Here is a 15,522-nt window from a genome sequence, read left to right as displayed (position 1 = left end):
TTGCTATAAATTTAACTATTAAAACAGCTTTTGCTGCATCCCCAAGATTTTGGACTGTTTTCATTTGCCTCCATGTTTTTTTTTTTTTAATTTTGATTTCTTTGTTGACTCATTCATTGTTTAGTAGCATATTATTTAACCTCCATGCTTTGTGTTCTTGACAGATTTTTTTCTTGTGGTTGATTTCATAGTGTTGTGGTTGGAAAAGATGTATATGACTTCAGTTGTTCTGAATTTGTTGAGACTTGTTTTATGGCCCAATATGTGATCTATTCGTAGAATGTTAAATGTGTGCTTAAAAAGAATGTGTACTGCACTGTCTTAGGATGGAATGTTCTGACTATGTATTAGATCCATCTGGTTCAGTATTTCATTCAAAACTATGGTTTCCTTGTTGATTTTCTATTTGGATGATGTATCCATTGATATGAGTTGGGGGTTAAAGTCCCCTGCTATTACGGTTTTACTATAGAGTATATTTGTTACTAGCTGCTTTATGTATTTAGGTGCTTTCATGTTAGATGCATAAATATTTACAATTGTTACATCGTCTTGTTGGATTGTTCTATTGATGATTATATAGTGATGATTATATAGTGTTCAAACTTATGAACCATGAGATCATGACCTGAGCTGAAGTTAGATGCTTAACTGATTGAGCCACCCAGGCACCCTGGTCTGCATGTGTCTTTGTCTGATATGAAGGTAGCATATTGATTGGTCTTGATTTTTTATCCATCTGTCACACTATGTCTTTTGATTGGAGTGTTTAGTCTATTTACATTTAAAATAATTATTGATAGGCATATATTGCTATTTTGTTACTTGTTTTATGGTTGTTTTTGTAGTTCTTTGTTTCTTCTCTTGCTCTTTCATAGTTTGCTGGCTTTCTTTAGTGATATACTTGGATTCCTTTCTCTTTATTCTTTGCATATCTATTATTGGTTTTTGGTTTGTGGTTACCACTGGGTATATAACATCTGCATATAACCGTTTATATTAAGTTGATGATACCTTAAATTTGAACCCATTCTTTACTCCACTGCCCCCCCACGTTTTAGGTATATGGTGTCACACTTTACATCCTTTTACTTTGTGTATATCTTGACTGATTTTTTTTTTATAAATACACTTAATTTTACTGCTTTTGTGCCCCCTACTGACTCTTATGATCTGTCCTTTCTATTCAAAGAGTCCCCTTTAATGTTCCTTGTAGGGCTGATTTAGTGGTGATGAACTCCTTTGGTTTTTGTTTGAGAAACTGTATATCTCCTATTTTGAATGATAGCTTGCTGGATAGAGTATCTTGGTTGCAGATGTTCTTTTTTTTTTTAATTTTTTTTTTTAATGTTTGTTTATTTTTGAGAGAGAGGGACAGAGTGTGAGCAGGGGAGGGGGAGAGAGAGAGGGAGACACAGAATCCGAAGCAGGCTGCAGACTCTGAGCTGTCAGCACAGAGCCTGATGCGGGGCTCGAACTCAGAAACCATGAGATGATGAGCTGAGCCCAAGCCGGATGCTCAACTGACTGAGCCACCCAGGCGTCCCACAGATGTTCTTCTTTTAGCACTTTTTTATTAAAAAAATTTTTTTTTCATGTTTGTTTAATTTTGAGAGGGAGAAAAAGAGCAAGGAAGGGTCAGAGAGAGAGGGAGACACAGAATCTGAAGTAGACTCCAGGCTCTGAGCTGTCAGCACAGAGCTGACATGGGGCTAAGACTCACGAACTGTGAGATCATGACTTCAGCCGAAGTCAGACGCCCTACAGACTGAGCCACCAGATGCCCCTCTTTTAGCACTTTGAATACATCATGCCATTACTGTCTGCCCTGTGAAGTTCCTGGTGAAAAATCAGCTGATAGCCTTAAGGGGTTTCCTTTGTATCTAACTGTTCTTTTTAAATGCTTTTAAAATGCTCTGTTTATTCCTGCTTTTTGCCATTTTAGTTACAAGGCTTTGGTGTGGACCTCCTTTGCTTGATTTTGTTGGGGACTCTCTGTGCCTCCTTGATCGGGATTTCTGTTTTCTTCCCCAGATTTGAGAAGTTTTCAGTTATTCAAGTAAATTTTTGTCCCCCTTTCTCTTTCTGGGATCCCTGTAATGTGAATGTTATTTTGCTTGATGGTGTTGCTGAGTTTCTGTCTCTACGGTTTTTGTATCATTTTTCACTTAACATAATTTTTTTTGAGGTTGATTCAGATTGTACTTTGTGTTAGTTGTCATTTTTTTATTGCTGAATAATGTTACATGGATATATCACATTTTACCTATCAGTTGATGGATGTTTATGTTGTTTCAGCTTTTTGGCTGTCATAAATAATGCTGTGAACATTTGTGTATCACTCGCTGTGTGAACAAAGTTTTTCATAAGAGTGGAATTATTGGGTCTGATAAGCTTATGAGTTTTTAAGAAATTGCCAATTTTTCTTCCAAAATGACTACCAGTTTACATTACCACAAGCAATATATTCAGGGTTTCAGGTTCTTCACATCCTGGTCAACCCTTGAGTATTTCAGTTTTTTTCATTATGGTCATTTTTATGGTATGTTGTAGTAACTCATTGTGGTTTTATTTGTATTTCAATGCTGACTAAATCATGTTGAGCATCTTTTCATGTACATGTTATTCATATGTATGTCTTTTACAAAACATTTTTTCTAATATTTATTTTTGAGAGACAAGCATGAGTGGGGGAGGAGCAGAGAGAGAGGGAGACACAGAATCAGAAGCAGACTCCAGGCTCTGAGCTGTCAGCACAGAGCCTGACATGGGTCTCAGACTCACAAACTATGAGATCATGACCTGAGTCAAGGTCGGATGCTTTACCAACTGAAACACCCAAGCATCTTCCTATGTGTATCTTCTTTGCTGAAATGTCTATTTAGATCTTTTGCTCCTTTTATAATTGGGTTTTGAGTTGTAAGAGTTCTTTATATATTTTGAATATGAGTCCTTTATTAAATACATAGTTTGCAGGTATTTTCTTCTAGTCTTATGGCTCTTCTTTTTTCACTTCAAATGTCACCATTAAGAAAGAAATGTTTTAAGTGTTGAATTCCAAAAACTCAGTTTGTTTCCTTTGCAGATTATACTTTTATTGTCCTATGTAAGAACTCTGTGTAGTAATACAAAGTTATGAATATTTTGTCCAGTCTCTTTTATGTTAGGTCTGTGATACATATAAAATTTTTGTCTATAGTGTGAGGTCAGGGTCAAAATTCATCCTTATCTCACATTTATTGACATGACTATTCTGTCTCCATTGAATTGTCCTGGCACTTTGGTGCAAAATGAATTGGCCATAAAGGTAAAAATTTCAAGGGGCACCTGGGTGGCTCAGTCGGTTAAGCGTCTGACTTCAGCTCAGGTCACGATCTCGTGGTCCGTGAGTTTGAGCCCCGCGTCGGGCTCTGGGCTGATGGCTCAGAGCCTGGAGCCTGCTTCCGATTCTGTGTCTCCCTCTCTCTCTGCCCCTCCCCCGTTCATGCTCTGTCTCTCTCTGTCTCAAAAATAAATAAAACGTTAAAAAAAATTAAAAAAAAAATTTCTGGACTCAGTTCTTTTCCATTGATCTATATGCTTATGTTTATAAAACAACCCCTCCCCCCCCTTTTTTTTAATTGAAGTATAGTTGATGTATAATAGTTTCAGGTGTATAGCATATTGATTTAACATTTACATAAATTATGAAATACTTGCCATGGTAAGTATAATTAATGTCTGTCAGCATACAAAATTGTTACAATATTGACTGTATTTGTTTTGCTGTATTTTTTCATCCTTAGGAGTTTATTTTATAATTGGAGGTTTGTACTTCTGAATCCCTTTCACCTATATGGTTCCCCCACCCCCTCTAGCAACCATTAGTTTTGCATGTTAGCATCTGTTTCTGTTTTGTTAATTTAGATTCCATATGTAAGTGAAATTATATAGTAGTTGTCTTTCTCTGACTTAATTCCCTTAGCATAACACCCTCTGGGTTCATCTGTGTTGTTGCAAATGGCATGATTTCTTTTTTTTTATACACACACACACACACACACACACACACACACACACACATTACCTCTTTAGGCATTCCTTTACCTTAGGTTGCTTAGGGTACTTAAGTTGCTGCCACATCTTGGCTATTGTAAATAAAGCAGTGAACATAGGGGTGCGTATATCTTTTTGAATTAGTGTTTTCATTTTCTTCCCATAAATACTCAAATGAAATTGCTGGATCATATGGTAATTCCATGTTTAAATTTTTGAGAACCCTACATACTGTTTTTTATAGTGGCTGACCTGATGTACGTTCCATCAATAGGGCATAAGCGTTCTCTTTTCTCTATGTCCTCACCAGCACTTGTTATTTCTTGTCTTTTCAATCCTAGCCATTTTGATAGGTATGAAGTGATATCTCATTGTGGTTTTGATTTGCATCAAAAATGTTGAGTATCTTTTGTGTCTATTGATCATCTGTATATCTTCTTTTGAAAAGTCCATTGAGGCCCTCTGCCCATTTTTTAATTGGAGCTTGGTTTGGTTTGGTTTTAAATTAAAGGAGTTCTTGATATATTTTGGATATTAACCATTTAATGGATATGTGATTTACAGGTAACTTGTCCCATTCGGTAGTCTTTTTGTTTTGTTGATGGTTTCCTTTGCTGTGCGAAAGCTTTTTAGTTTGATTTAGCCCTAGTTGTTTGTTTTTGCATTTGTTTCTCTTGCCTGGGGAGAAGGATGAAAAAGATAATGCTACAACTGATGTCTAAGAGTTTGCTGCCTTTGTTTTTCTTCAAGAGTTTTATACTTTGGGTATTCTTACATTTATGTCTTTAATCTATTTTGAGTTTATTTTTGTGTGTGGTGTAAGAAAGTGGTCCAGTTTCATTCTTCTGCATGTCGCTGTCCAGTTTTTCCAGTGCTATTTGCTGAAGAGACTGTGTTTTTTCCATTGGATATTCTTTTCTGCTTTGTCGAAGATTAGTTGACCATACATTTGTAGGTCCATTTCTGGATTCTCTGTTGATTTAAGTGTCCGTTTTTGTGCTGGTATCATACTGTCTTGATGATTATAGCTTTGCAATACAGCTTGAAGTCCAGAATTATGATGCCTACAGCTTTGGTTTTCTTTTTTAATGTTACTTTGGCTTTCAGGGTCTTTTGTGGTTCCATACAAATTTTAGAATTGTTCGTTATAGCTCTGTGAAGAATGCTGGTGTTTTGATAGGGATTGCATTGAATGTGTACATTGCTTTGGGTAGTATTGACATTTTAACAGTGTTTGTTTTTCCAACCTGTGAGCGTGGGATGTTTTTCCATTTCTTTGTGTTTTTAATTTCTTTCATAAGCTTTCTATAGTTTTCACCATACAGATCTTTTACCTTTTTGGTTAGGTTTATTCCTAGGTGCAATTGTAAATGGGATTGATTCCTTGATTTCTCTTTCTGCTTCATTATTGGTGTATAGAAGTGCATCTGGTTTCTGTATGGTGATTTTATAGCCTGTGACTTTGCTGAATTTATGTATCTGTTTTAGCAGTTTTTTCTTGAAGTCTTTCAGGCTTTCCATGTAGAGTATCATGTTGTCTGCGAAGGGTGGGAGTTTGACTTCTTTGACAATTAGGATTCCTTTTATTTCGTTTTGTTGTCTGATTGCTGAGGCTAGGACTTACAACACTGTGTTCAACAGTAGTGGTGAGAATGGACAACCCTTTTGTGTTCCTGACCTTAGAGGGAAAGCTCTCCATTTTTCCCCATTGAGTAGGATAGTAGCTGTGGACCTTACATATATGGCCTTTATGATCTTGAGGTATGTTCCTTCTATCCCTACTTTCTTGAGATTTTTTTATCAAGAAAAGCTGTTGTATTTTGTTGAATGTTTTTTCTGCATCTATTGAGAGGGTCATGTGGTTCTTATATTTTATTTTATTAATGTGATATACCATATTGATTGATTTGTGGATATTGAATCACCCCTGCAGCCCAGGAATAAATCTCACTTGATCGTGGTGAATAATTCTTTTAATGTATTGTTTGATTCGGTTTGCTTTCTTGGGAATTTTTGCATCCATTTTCATCAGTGAGATTGGTGTGTAATTCTCCTTTTTAGTGGGGTCTTTGTCTGGTTTTGGAAACAAGTAGTGCTGGCCTCATAGAATGACTTTGGAAGTTTTCCTTTTATATTTTTTGGAACAAATTCTAAATAATAGGTATTAACTCTTCCTCAAATGTTTGGTAAAATTCCCTGGGAAGCCATCTGGCCCTGGACTTTTTTGTTGGGAGAATTTTATTTACTAGTTGAATTTCTTTACTGATTATGGGTCTGTTCAAATTTACTTCTTCCAATTTCAGTTTTGGTAGTTGATATGTTTCTCTTTCTCTGTCAGAGGGAGTGCTTTTCATGCACGATCTTGATGCACTGCACTCCCCCCGACCTTCTCTTTTTCTCTCTGACCTCTCTCTGCAAAAAAATGGCTCCCTACCCTCTGTCGCTCTGTGACTTTGCTCTCACCTCTCCACACCATGTACCTGCCAAGTTCTCTGGTTCCAATTATGCATATTGTTCCATTAATCCTCAGATCAGTTTCTTAGGTGTTCAAAATGGTTTGATGCAAATAAAGCTGTGTTTCAGGGATGAGACAAGCTTAGGGTCCCCGTGATGTTCTGGCATTTTTAACTCCTCTCCACTCACTGAATGTTTTTTTTTTTATTCTGTGTCCTCATCTCTAAAGTGAGGTTCCTGTGGAAAAATATGGAGATATTTTAATTTAATTTAATTTTTAATTTTTTTATTCAATTTATTTAAACTTGAAAAGCATCTTCCCAATCTGTTTCCCTGTCTTCCCCGCCCCCATCTGTTCTCTGTATCTGTAAGCTTCTTAAATATATATATACATTTATTTTATTTAGTTTCCACCTATATCTTATTCAGTATTTGTCTTTGTCTGACATTTAATTTAGCATAATGCCCTCGAGGTTCATCCATGTTGTTGCAAATGGCAAGATTTCCTATTTTATGGCAGAATAATATTCCATTGTACCTATGTACCACAATTTATCCATTCATCCATTGATGTACACTTAGGTTGTTTCCATATCTTGGCTATTGTAAACAATGCTGCAGTGAACTTAGGGGTGCAGATATCTTTTCAAATTAGTGTTTTGGTTTTCTTCAGATAGATACCCAGTAGTTGAATTACTGGATCTTAGGGTAGCTCTAGTCTTAATTTTTGAGGAACCTCCATAGTGTTTTCCATTGTGGCTGCACCAATTTACATTTCTGCCAACAGTACACAAGAGTTCCTTTCTTACACACCCTCACCAACACTTGTTAATTCTTGTCTTTTTGATAATACCCATTCTAGTAGGAGTAAAGTGACCTCTCATTGTGGTTTTGTTTTGTGTTTCTATGATGATTGGTGAAGCTGAGCATCTTCTTTTGTACCTGTTGGCCATCTGTATGTCTTTTTTGGAAAAATGTCTTATCACATCTTCCCATATATATATTTTTTTAATGTTTTTTTTTTTTTTTTTTTTTTTTTTTTTTTTTTTTTTTTGAGAGAGCGAGAGCAAGTGGGGCAGGGGCAGAGAGAGGGAGACAGAGGATCCAAAGCAGGCTCTGCACTGACAACAGCGAGCCCGATGCAGGGCTCAAACTCATACATCATGAGATCATGACCTGAGCTGAAGTTGGACGCTCAACTGACTGAGCCACCTACTTGCCCCAGAGCTTCCCATATTTTAATTGATTTCCCATGTGTAATTTAATTCCCACGTTCTGTTGAGTTGGGTGAGTTCTTTATATATATTTTGGATATTAGCCCCTTACCAGATATGATTTGCAGATCTCTTCTCCCATTCAGTAGATTGCCTTTTCATTTTGTTGAAGGTTTCCTTTGCTATGCAGAAGCCGTTTAGTTTGATTTAGTCCCACTTGTTTATTTTTGCTTTTGTTATTTTTACTTTTGGTGTCAGAGTAAAAAAATTATTGCTGAGACCTATGTCAAGGAGCTTATTACCTATGGTCTCTTCTGTGAGTTTTGGTTTCTGGTTTTACGTTCAAGTCTTCAATTCATTTTGAATTGATCTTTGTGCATAGTGTAAGACAGTGGTCTAGTTTGAGTCTTTTGCATGTGGGTTTCCAATTTTCACAACACTAATTACTTAAGAGGCTATCCTTTCCCCATTATATATTCTTGGCTCCTCTCTCATAAATTAATTGACCATATATGTGTGGTTTTATTTCTGGGTGCTCTCTTCTGTTGGTTTGTGTCTTATCTTTAATTCAGTCCTATACTGTTTAGATTATGATTGCTTTGTAATATAGCTTGAAGTACCTCCAGGTTACTTCTTTCTTCAGATTGCTTTGCCTATTTTGGATCTTTTTTTTTTTTAAGGTTTTTTTTTTTTATGATTTTATTTATTTATTTTGAGAGAAAGAGAGAGCATTAGTGGGGGACAGGCAGAAAGAGAATCCCAAGCGGGCTCCACTTTGTCAGCATGGAGTCTGATGTGGGCTCAAACTCAGGAACCATGAGATCATGACCTGAGCCAAAGTCAGACACTTAACCAACTGAACCACCCAGGTTCCCCTGTTTTGGATCTTTTATTCATTTTTTTAAATTTAATTTTTTTATTTATTAAAATTTACATCCAAATTAGCAAATAGTGCAACAATGATTTCAGGAGTAGATTCCTTGGTGCCCCTTACCATTTAGCCCATCCCCCCCTCCCACAACCCCTCCAGTAACCCTCTGTTTGTTCTCCATATTTATGAGTCTCTTCTGTTTTGTACCCCTCCCTGTTTTTATATTATTTTTGTTTCCCTTCCCTTATGTTCATCTGTTTTGTCTCCTAAAGTCCTCATATGAGTGAAGTCATATGATATTTATCTTTCTCTGACTGACTAAATTCACTTAGCATAATACCCTCGAGTTCATCCACGTAGTTGCAAATGGCAAGATTTCATTCTTTTTGATTGCCGAGTAATAGTCCATTGTGTGTGTGTGTGTGTGTGTGTGTGTGTGTGTATATATATACACACATATATACTTCATTGTATATATATATGTGTGTGTGTGTGTGTGTGTGTATATATATATATCACATATCTTCTTTATCCATTCACCCATCGATGGACATTTGGGCTCTTTCCATGCTTTGGCTATTGTTGATACTGTTGCTATAAACATGGGGGTGCATGTGTCCCTTTGAAACAGCACACCTGTATCCCTTGGAAAATACCTAGTAGTGCAATTGCTGGGTCATAGGGTAGTTCTATTTTTAGTTTTTTGAGGAACCTCCATACCATTTTCCAGAGTGGCTGCACTAGCTTGCATTCCCACCAACAATGCAAAAGAGATCTCTTTCTCCGCATCCTCACCAACATCTGTTGTTGCCTGAGTTGTTAATGTTAGCCATTCTGACAGGTGTGAGGTGGTATCTCATTGTGGTTTTGATTTGTATTTCCCTGATGATGAGGTGATGTTGAGCATTTTTTCATTTGTCGGTTGGCCATCTGGATGTCTTCCTTGGAGGAGTGTCTATTCATGTCTTTTGCCCATTTCTTCACTGGATTATCTGTTTTTTGGGTGTTGAGGTTGATAAGTTCTTTATAGATTTTGGATCCTAACCCTTTATCTGATATGTCATTTGCAAATATCTTCTCCCATTCTGTCGATTACCTTTTAGTTTTGCTGGTTGTTTTCTTGGCTGTGCAGAAGCTTTTTATTTTGATGAGGCCCCAGCAGTTCATTTTTGCTTTTGTTTCCCTTGCCTCCAGAGACATGTTGAGTAAGAAGTTGCTGCGGCCAAGGTCAGAGAGGTTTTTGCCTGCTTTCTCCTCTAGGATTTTGATGGCTTCCTGTCTTACATTTAGGTCTTTCATCCATTTTGAGTTTATTTTTGTGTATGGTGTAAGAAAGTGGTCCAGGTTCATTCTTCTGCATGTCGCTGTCCAGTTTTCCCAGCACCACTTGCTGAAGAGACTGTCTTTATTCCATTGGATATTCTTTCCTGCTTTGTCAAAGATTAGTTGGCCATACGTTTGTGGGTCCATTTCTGGGTTCTCTCTTCTGTTCCATTGATCTGAGTGTCTCTTCTTGTGTCAGTACCATACTGTCTTGATAGTTACAGCTTTGTAGTATAGCTTGAAGTCCGGGATTGTGATGCCTCCTGCTTTGGTTTTCTTTTTCAAGATTGCTTTGGCTATTCGGGGTCTTTTTTGGTTCCATACAAATTTTAGGATTATTTGTTCTAGTTCTGTGCAAAATGCTGGTTTAATTTTGATAGGGATTGCATTGAATGTGTAGATTGCTTTGGGTAGTATCTACATTTTAACAATATTTGTTCTTCCTATCCAGGAGCATGGAACATTTTTCCATTTTTTGGTGTCTTCTTCAATTTTTTCATAAGCTTCCTATAGTTTTCAGTGTGTAGATTTTTTACTTCTTTGGTTAGATTTATTCCTAGGTATTTTATGGGTTTTGGTGCCCTATTTTGGATCTTTTAAAGTTTCATAGAAATTTTAGGATTCTTTGTTTTTGTTTCTAAAAAAAGTGCCATTGGAATTTTGATAAGGGATTGCACTGAATGTACATATTGCTTTTGGGTAGTATGGGCAATTTGTTCTTTCCATCTATAACTATAGAATATCTTTCCATTTGTGTTTTCATCAGTTTCTTCTATTAATGTTTTGAGGCTTCAGCATATAGATCCTTGGTTAAATTTATTCTTGGGTATTTTATTATTTTTTTAATGTTTATTTTTGAGAGAGAGAGAGAAAGCATGCACACATGAGTAAGAGAGGGGCAGAGAGAAAGGGAGACACAGAATACAAAGCAGGCTCAGGCTCTGAGCTTTTAGCACAGAGTCCAACATGGGGCTTGAACTCAGGAGCCACGAGATCATGACCTAAACTGAAGTCAGATGCTCAACCAACTGAGCCACTCAGGTGCCCAGGTATTTTATTTTTTATTGATGTAATTGTAAATGGGATTATTGTTATTTTTTCTAATACCTATTAATGTGTAGAGATGCAGCAGATTTTTGTGTCCTGCAACTTTACTGAATTTATTCTAATAGTGTTTTTTGGTAGAACCTTTCAGTTTTAGGATTTATTTATTGTTTTTTTGAAGGCCACTGATTTTATTGATTTAAAAAACTTTTTAAGGACAGTGACTGTTCTGCTAAGAAAGGAGCCGAAGAACATAAAACAGACCAGAGGTGGAGGTCGGAGTGGGAGGTCTGGGAGGGGCCAGGAATCCACTGGAAGAGGCTGAGAATTGTTGACATGAAACTGGCAGGGGAAGGAAAAGCAAGACTCATGCAAGAGGGAGAATTTCCGGAGGGGGAGAGAACTTCCAAAAGATTTTGAAGTACAGCAGAGGTTGAGTACAACAGAAATCTCTTCCTTTGTAGAGGACAGGGGAGGAGTCCCTACATGGCTGTAAACTCTGAGACTCAATGCTGGGCCTTGGGGCTGGGTGTTCCCCAGAGAGCCTCACAATAAGGTGTCACACCACTCTTGAAGGCACCTAAGCAGTCCTGGGACTGTCTGGCCTTGGCACTGCATGTGTCCTTTAGCCATTCTTGGAAGAGATCTTCATCTTTCCTTAGCATGAGAAACTGGCCAAGGACCACATAGGCCTTGTCAAAGCCCCTTTTCTCCAGCTTATTGCCCAAGACTTCACCAGTCTCTGCTGGCTCCCCACTGGCTTTTCCCCCATGGGCTCTGTCACAAAGTCTCTGTGCTTTTGGGAGGTTGTCATCTTGATCAGCTTAATAGGCAACTTCAGCTTCTGTAATGGCTCCTTCTACCACTCGGCTGCTCCCACTGATACCTTGACCCACTAGAGGGTTGAGTGTTTATATCTTTATCTATATATCTATATCTATATAAAATATGTCATTTGCAAATAGTTTTATTTCCAATTAGGATGGGGTGTGTGTGTGTGTGTGTGTGTGTATGTATAACTACTTGCTCTGGTTAGGACTTTAGTACTATGTTGCATAAAAATGGTGAGAATGGGCATCTTTCTTGTTGCTGATCTAAGAGGAATTGATTTTAGCTTTTCACCGTTCAGTATGATGTTAGCTGTTGGCTTGTTATACGTGGCCTTTATTATGTTGAGGTATGTTCTCTGTATACCTGTTTTGTTGAGAGATTTTATCTTAAATGGGTGTTGAATTTTATCAAATGTCAAAATTTTTCTGCCTCTGTTCCGATGATCATGATTTTTATTCTTCATTTTGTTAATGTGGTATATGCTGGTGACTGACTGTAGATGTTAAACCAAGCTTGTATCCCTTGAATAAATCCCACTTTGATCATGGTATATATTTTTAATGTATTGTTGAATCAGGTTTGTTAATATTTTGAGTGTTTTTGCATCTGTGTTTATCAAGAGTATTGGTCTGTAATTCTTTTTTTCTGTCATCTTTGGTTTTGCTATCAGGGTAATTCTGATCTTGTAAAATGAGTCTGGAAGAATTCCCCTCTCTTCTTTTTTTTGGAGGAGTTTGAGAAGGATTAGTAAACGTGTAAAAGCTCTCCTCCAGGGGACAGTGGTAAACTGGAGCCTGTTAGAGGTTGAGTGCAAAGATACTGCCTGCCCTTTGAGGTCTCTGGAAAGGATTACAGTTGGCCCCAAGATACATCCCTAACTAAAAAAGTCTGCCCTACAACTGCAGTCATGATGATGAACTAACAGTCCTCCTTCACAGACAGTTCCTGGGTCTATTGCTCCTTGTAGTGCATTGTAGGTTATGGCTGTTTAAGAGCTTTTTCTCCTTGGTTACAGTCCTGCAGATCCTCGGAGTCTAAGTCCTACTGGCCATCAGAGTCAGGTGATGTAGAGGTGTCCCGTAGAAACAGTCACAGAAATTAGGGTCCTCAATGGTGTGAGCTCCTTTCTGGGTCACACCAATTATTACAGTCCCATGAGACCAGGAATGTAAGGTCCTCTGGCCTCCAGAACCAAGTAAGCAAGAGCGGTCCCCTAGATGGCCCCTGCAAAAATTGGGGCACCAGGTGTATTCAAGAGCTGCCTTCTGGGAGATGCCGGTGTTCTGGAGCATGGCAAAGAGACCACAAGGATGGTGTCCCCTCAGCCTCCATTCCTGTTGAGTGTTCAGGCAGGCTCCTAGATATGTGTGTGTGTGTGTGTGTGTGTGTGTGTGTGTGTGTACGTTTGCCTCTCAGGCTGATGCTTTTATATAAGCATGTGAGCCACCTTCACTGTAAGTCTGGGTGCAATTTGCTGCCTTTGAGTTGTGCTTTGGGGTGAGTTTGAGGGTGTAAGCCACCCTTCAAAAGTGGTTTTCCAGATAGCTTCAGTCTTGTGGGTCTCAGGACATGAGCCCTGGTAAGTTAAAAGTTAGGTGTTTTGGGGGCTTATCTCTCAGGTGTTTATCCTAAAAGTTTGGGATTCTCAATTTGGGGTTCTAACTCTTTGTTCCTGAGGGAGAAGGTCCAGGTTTTGAGTTCCTTCCTAGGTTGTGGGACACTGTGCCAGAGGTGGGGTGGAGTTTATGGTGATAGTGTGCCTCAGTCTCTCATATCTGCCTATGTGTAGTTTTCTTCTGTGTAGTTGTCACTCATTTAGCCTTTATGTGTGTTTGTTTTTTTTTTTTCCCTTAGAGGAAATTGTTCCATATGTAGCTGTAGACTCACTGTGGTGTTGGGACGGGGTGAGTTGAGGATTTTCCTATATTACCATCAAAAACTAGATTTTTATTTTACTTGCATTTATTTATTTTTTAAAAACTAGATTTAGGGGCGCCTGGGTGGCGCAGTCGGTTAAGCGTCCGACTTCAGCCAGGTCACGATCTCGCAGTCCGTGAGTTCGAGCCCCGCGTCAGGCTCTGGGCTGATGGCTCGGAGCCTGGAGCCTGTTTCCGATTCTGTGTCTCCCTCTCTCTCTGCCCCTCCCCCGTTCATGCTCTGTCTCTCTCTGTCCCAAAAATAAATAAAAAACGTTGAAAAAAAAAAAAAAAACTAGATTTAAATCTAATCTATATTAATAGAGGAATTTAATCCATTTACATTTAATATGATTACTAATAAAGGTTTTATTTCTGCTATTTACCTATTCTCTGTGTTACGTTCTTTTGTTCCTCACTTCCTCTATTAATCTTTAGTGTCATTTTTTTAAGTGTGCCGTTTGGATTCACTTCTTTCATTTTCATCATTCTTCCCCTAGTAATTACCTAGGGAATTAAAATTATCACCTTAAATTTACAGCAATTTTGTTTGAATAATACTAGTTTAGCTTCAATAGTATGTGAAAGTTCTGCTTTTATACATCTCTATTCCTTCTCCATGTTGTTACCATAAGTTATATTTTTATATGTTGTGTACCCAAACAGATTTATATTTTTGTTTTGTGCATTTGCTTTTTAAATACCTTAGGAAGAAGGAAGATGTTACAAATCAAACCAAAGTACCAAAATAACACTGCCTTTTATGTTTACTTAGGAAATTACATTTACTAGTGTTTATTTTTTCTCATGACGTCAGGGTATTTACTGTGGTCCTTTCATTTCAGGCTGAAGGACCTGTAGCATTTCTTGTATGTCTACTGTAAACAACCTTCAGCTTTTGTCTGGAAATGTCTTAATTTTTCCTTTATTCTGAAAGGATAGTTTTGCTGGATATATTTGACAGTTTTCTTTTTCCTTTTGAGACTATAATATCCCACTGGACTCTATGATTTCTTTTTTTTTTTTTTTTTAAGTTTATTTATTTTTGAGAGAGAGTGAGTGAGCACAAGTAGGGGAGGGGCAGAGAGATAGAGGGAGAGAGAGAATCCCTAGCAGGCTCTTCACTGTCAGCATAGAGCCCAATGCAGGGCTTGAACTCATGAACTGTGAGATAATGACCTGAGCTTAAATCAAAGTTGTATGCTTAGTGACTGAGCAACTGAGGCACCCCTGGACTCTATGATTTCTGGTGAGAAGTAAACTGTTAATTTTATTGAGGATTTCTTGTATGTGACAAGTTGCTTCCTCTAGTTGCCCTCAAATTCCTCTCCTTGTGTTTAGGTTTCAGCAGTTTGAATGTAATGTGAGTTTGGTGTGGATCTGAGTTCATCCTATCTGCATGGAAATTCAGAGATTTTTGGATGTGTATATTCACATCTTTCATCAAATCTGGGAAGTTTTCAGCCATTATTTCTTGAAATCTTTTGCCTCTTCCTCTGAGATAACTGTAATGTGTATGTTGGTACATGTCATGCATCCTTACAGATTCCTTAGGCTGTTCATTATTCTTCATTGTTTGCCTAGCTGCTCCTTAGACTGAATAGTTTCAGTGTCTTCACGTTGTCTGAATTTTTCTTTTGCTTGTTGAAGTCTGCTGTTGAACCCTTCTAGTAAGCTTTTAATTTCAGGTCTTGTTCTTTTCAGCTTCGGAATTACTGTTTGGTTTCTTTTTATTTCTGTCTCTTTACTGGCATACTCATTTTGTCATTGTTTTGCTGATTTCCCTTTCTTCCCCCCTCATGATTTCCTTTAGCGCATTGACCATTTAAGACCA

General features: G+C 37.8%; 1 protein-coding gene and 1 pseudogene across 1 annotated transcript in view; one reads left to right on the top strand and one right to left on the bottom strand.

Moving 5' to 3' along the window:
- PCCB (propionyl-CoA carboxylase subunit beta) overlaps positions 1-15,522 on the top strand; it is a 93,126-nt gene that overhangs the window by 15,837 nt on the left and 61,767 nt on the right. The window lies entirely within an intron of this gene.
- On the bottom strand, positions 11,358-11,815 carry LOC125921314 (barrier-to-autointegration factor-like; annotated as a pseudogene).

Source organism: Panthera uncia, chromosome C2 (genome assembly GCF_023721935.1).
Source record: "Panthera uncia isolate 11264 chromosome C2, Puncia_PCG_1.0, whole genome shotgun sequence".
Classification (NCBI taxonomy): Eukaryota; Metazoa; Chordata; class Mammalia; order Carnivora; family Felidae; genus Panthera; species Panthera uncia.
Note: the sequence above shows the minus strand (reverse complement) of the source record. Positions and strands in the feature narration are given on the sequence as shown.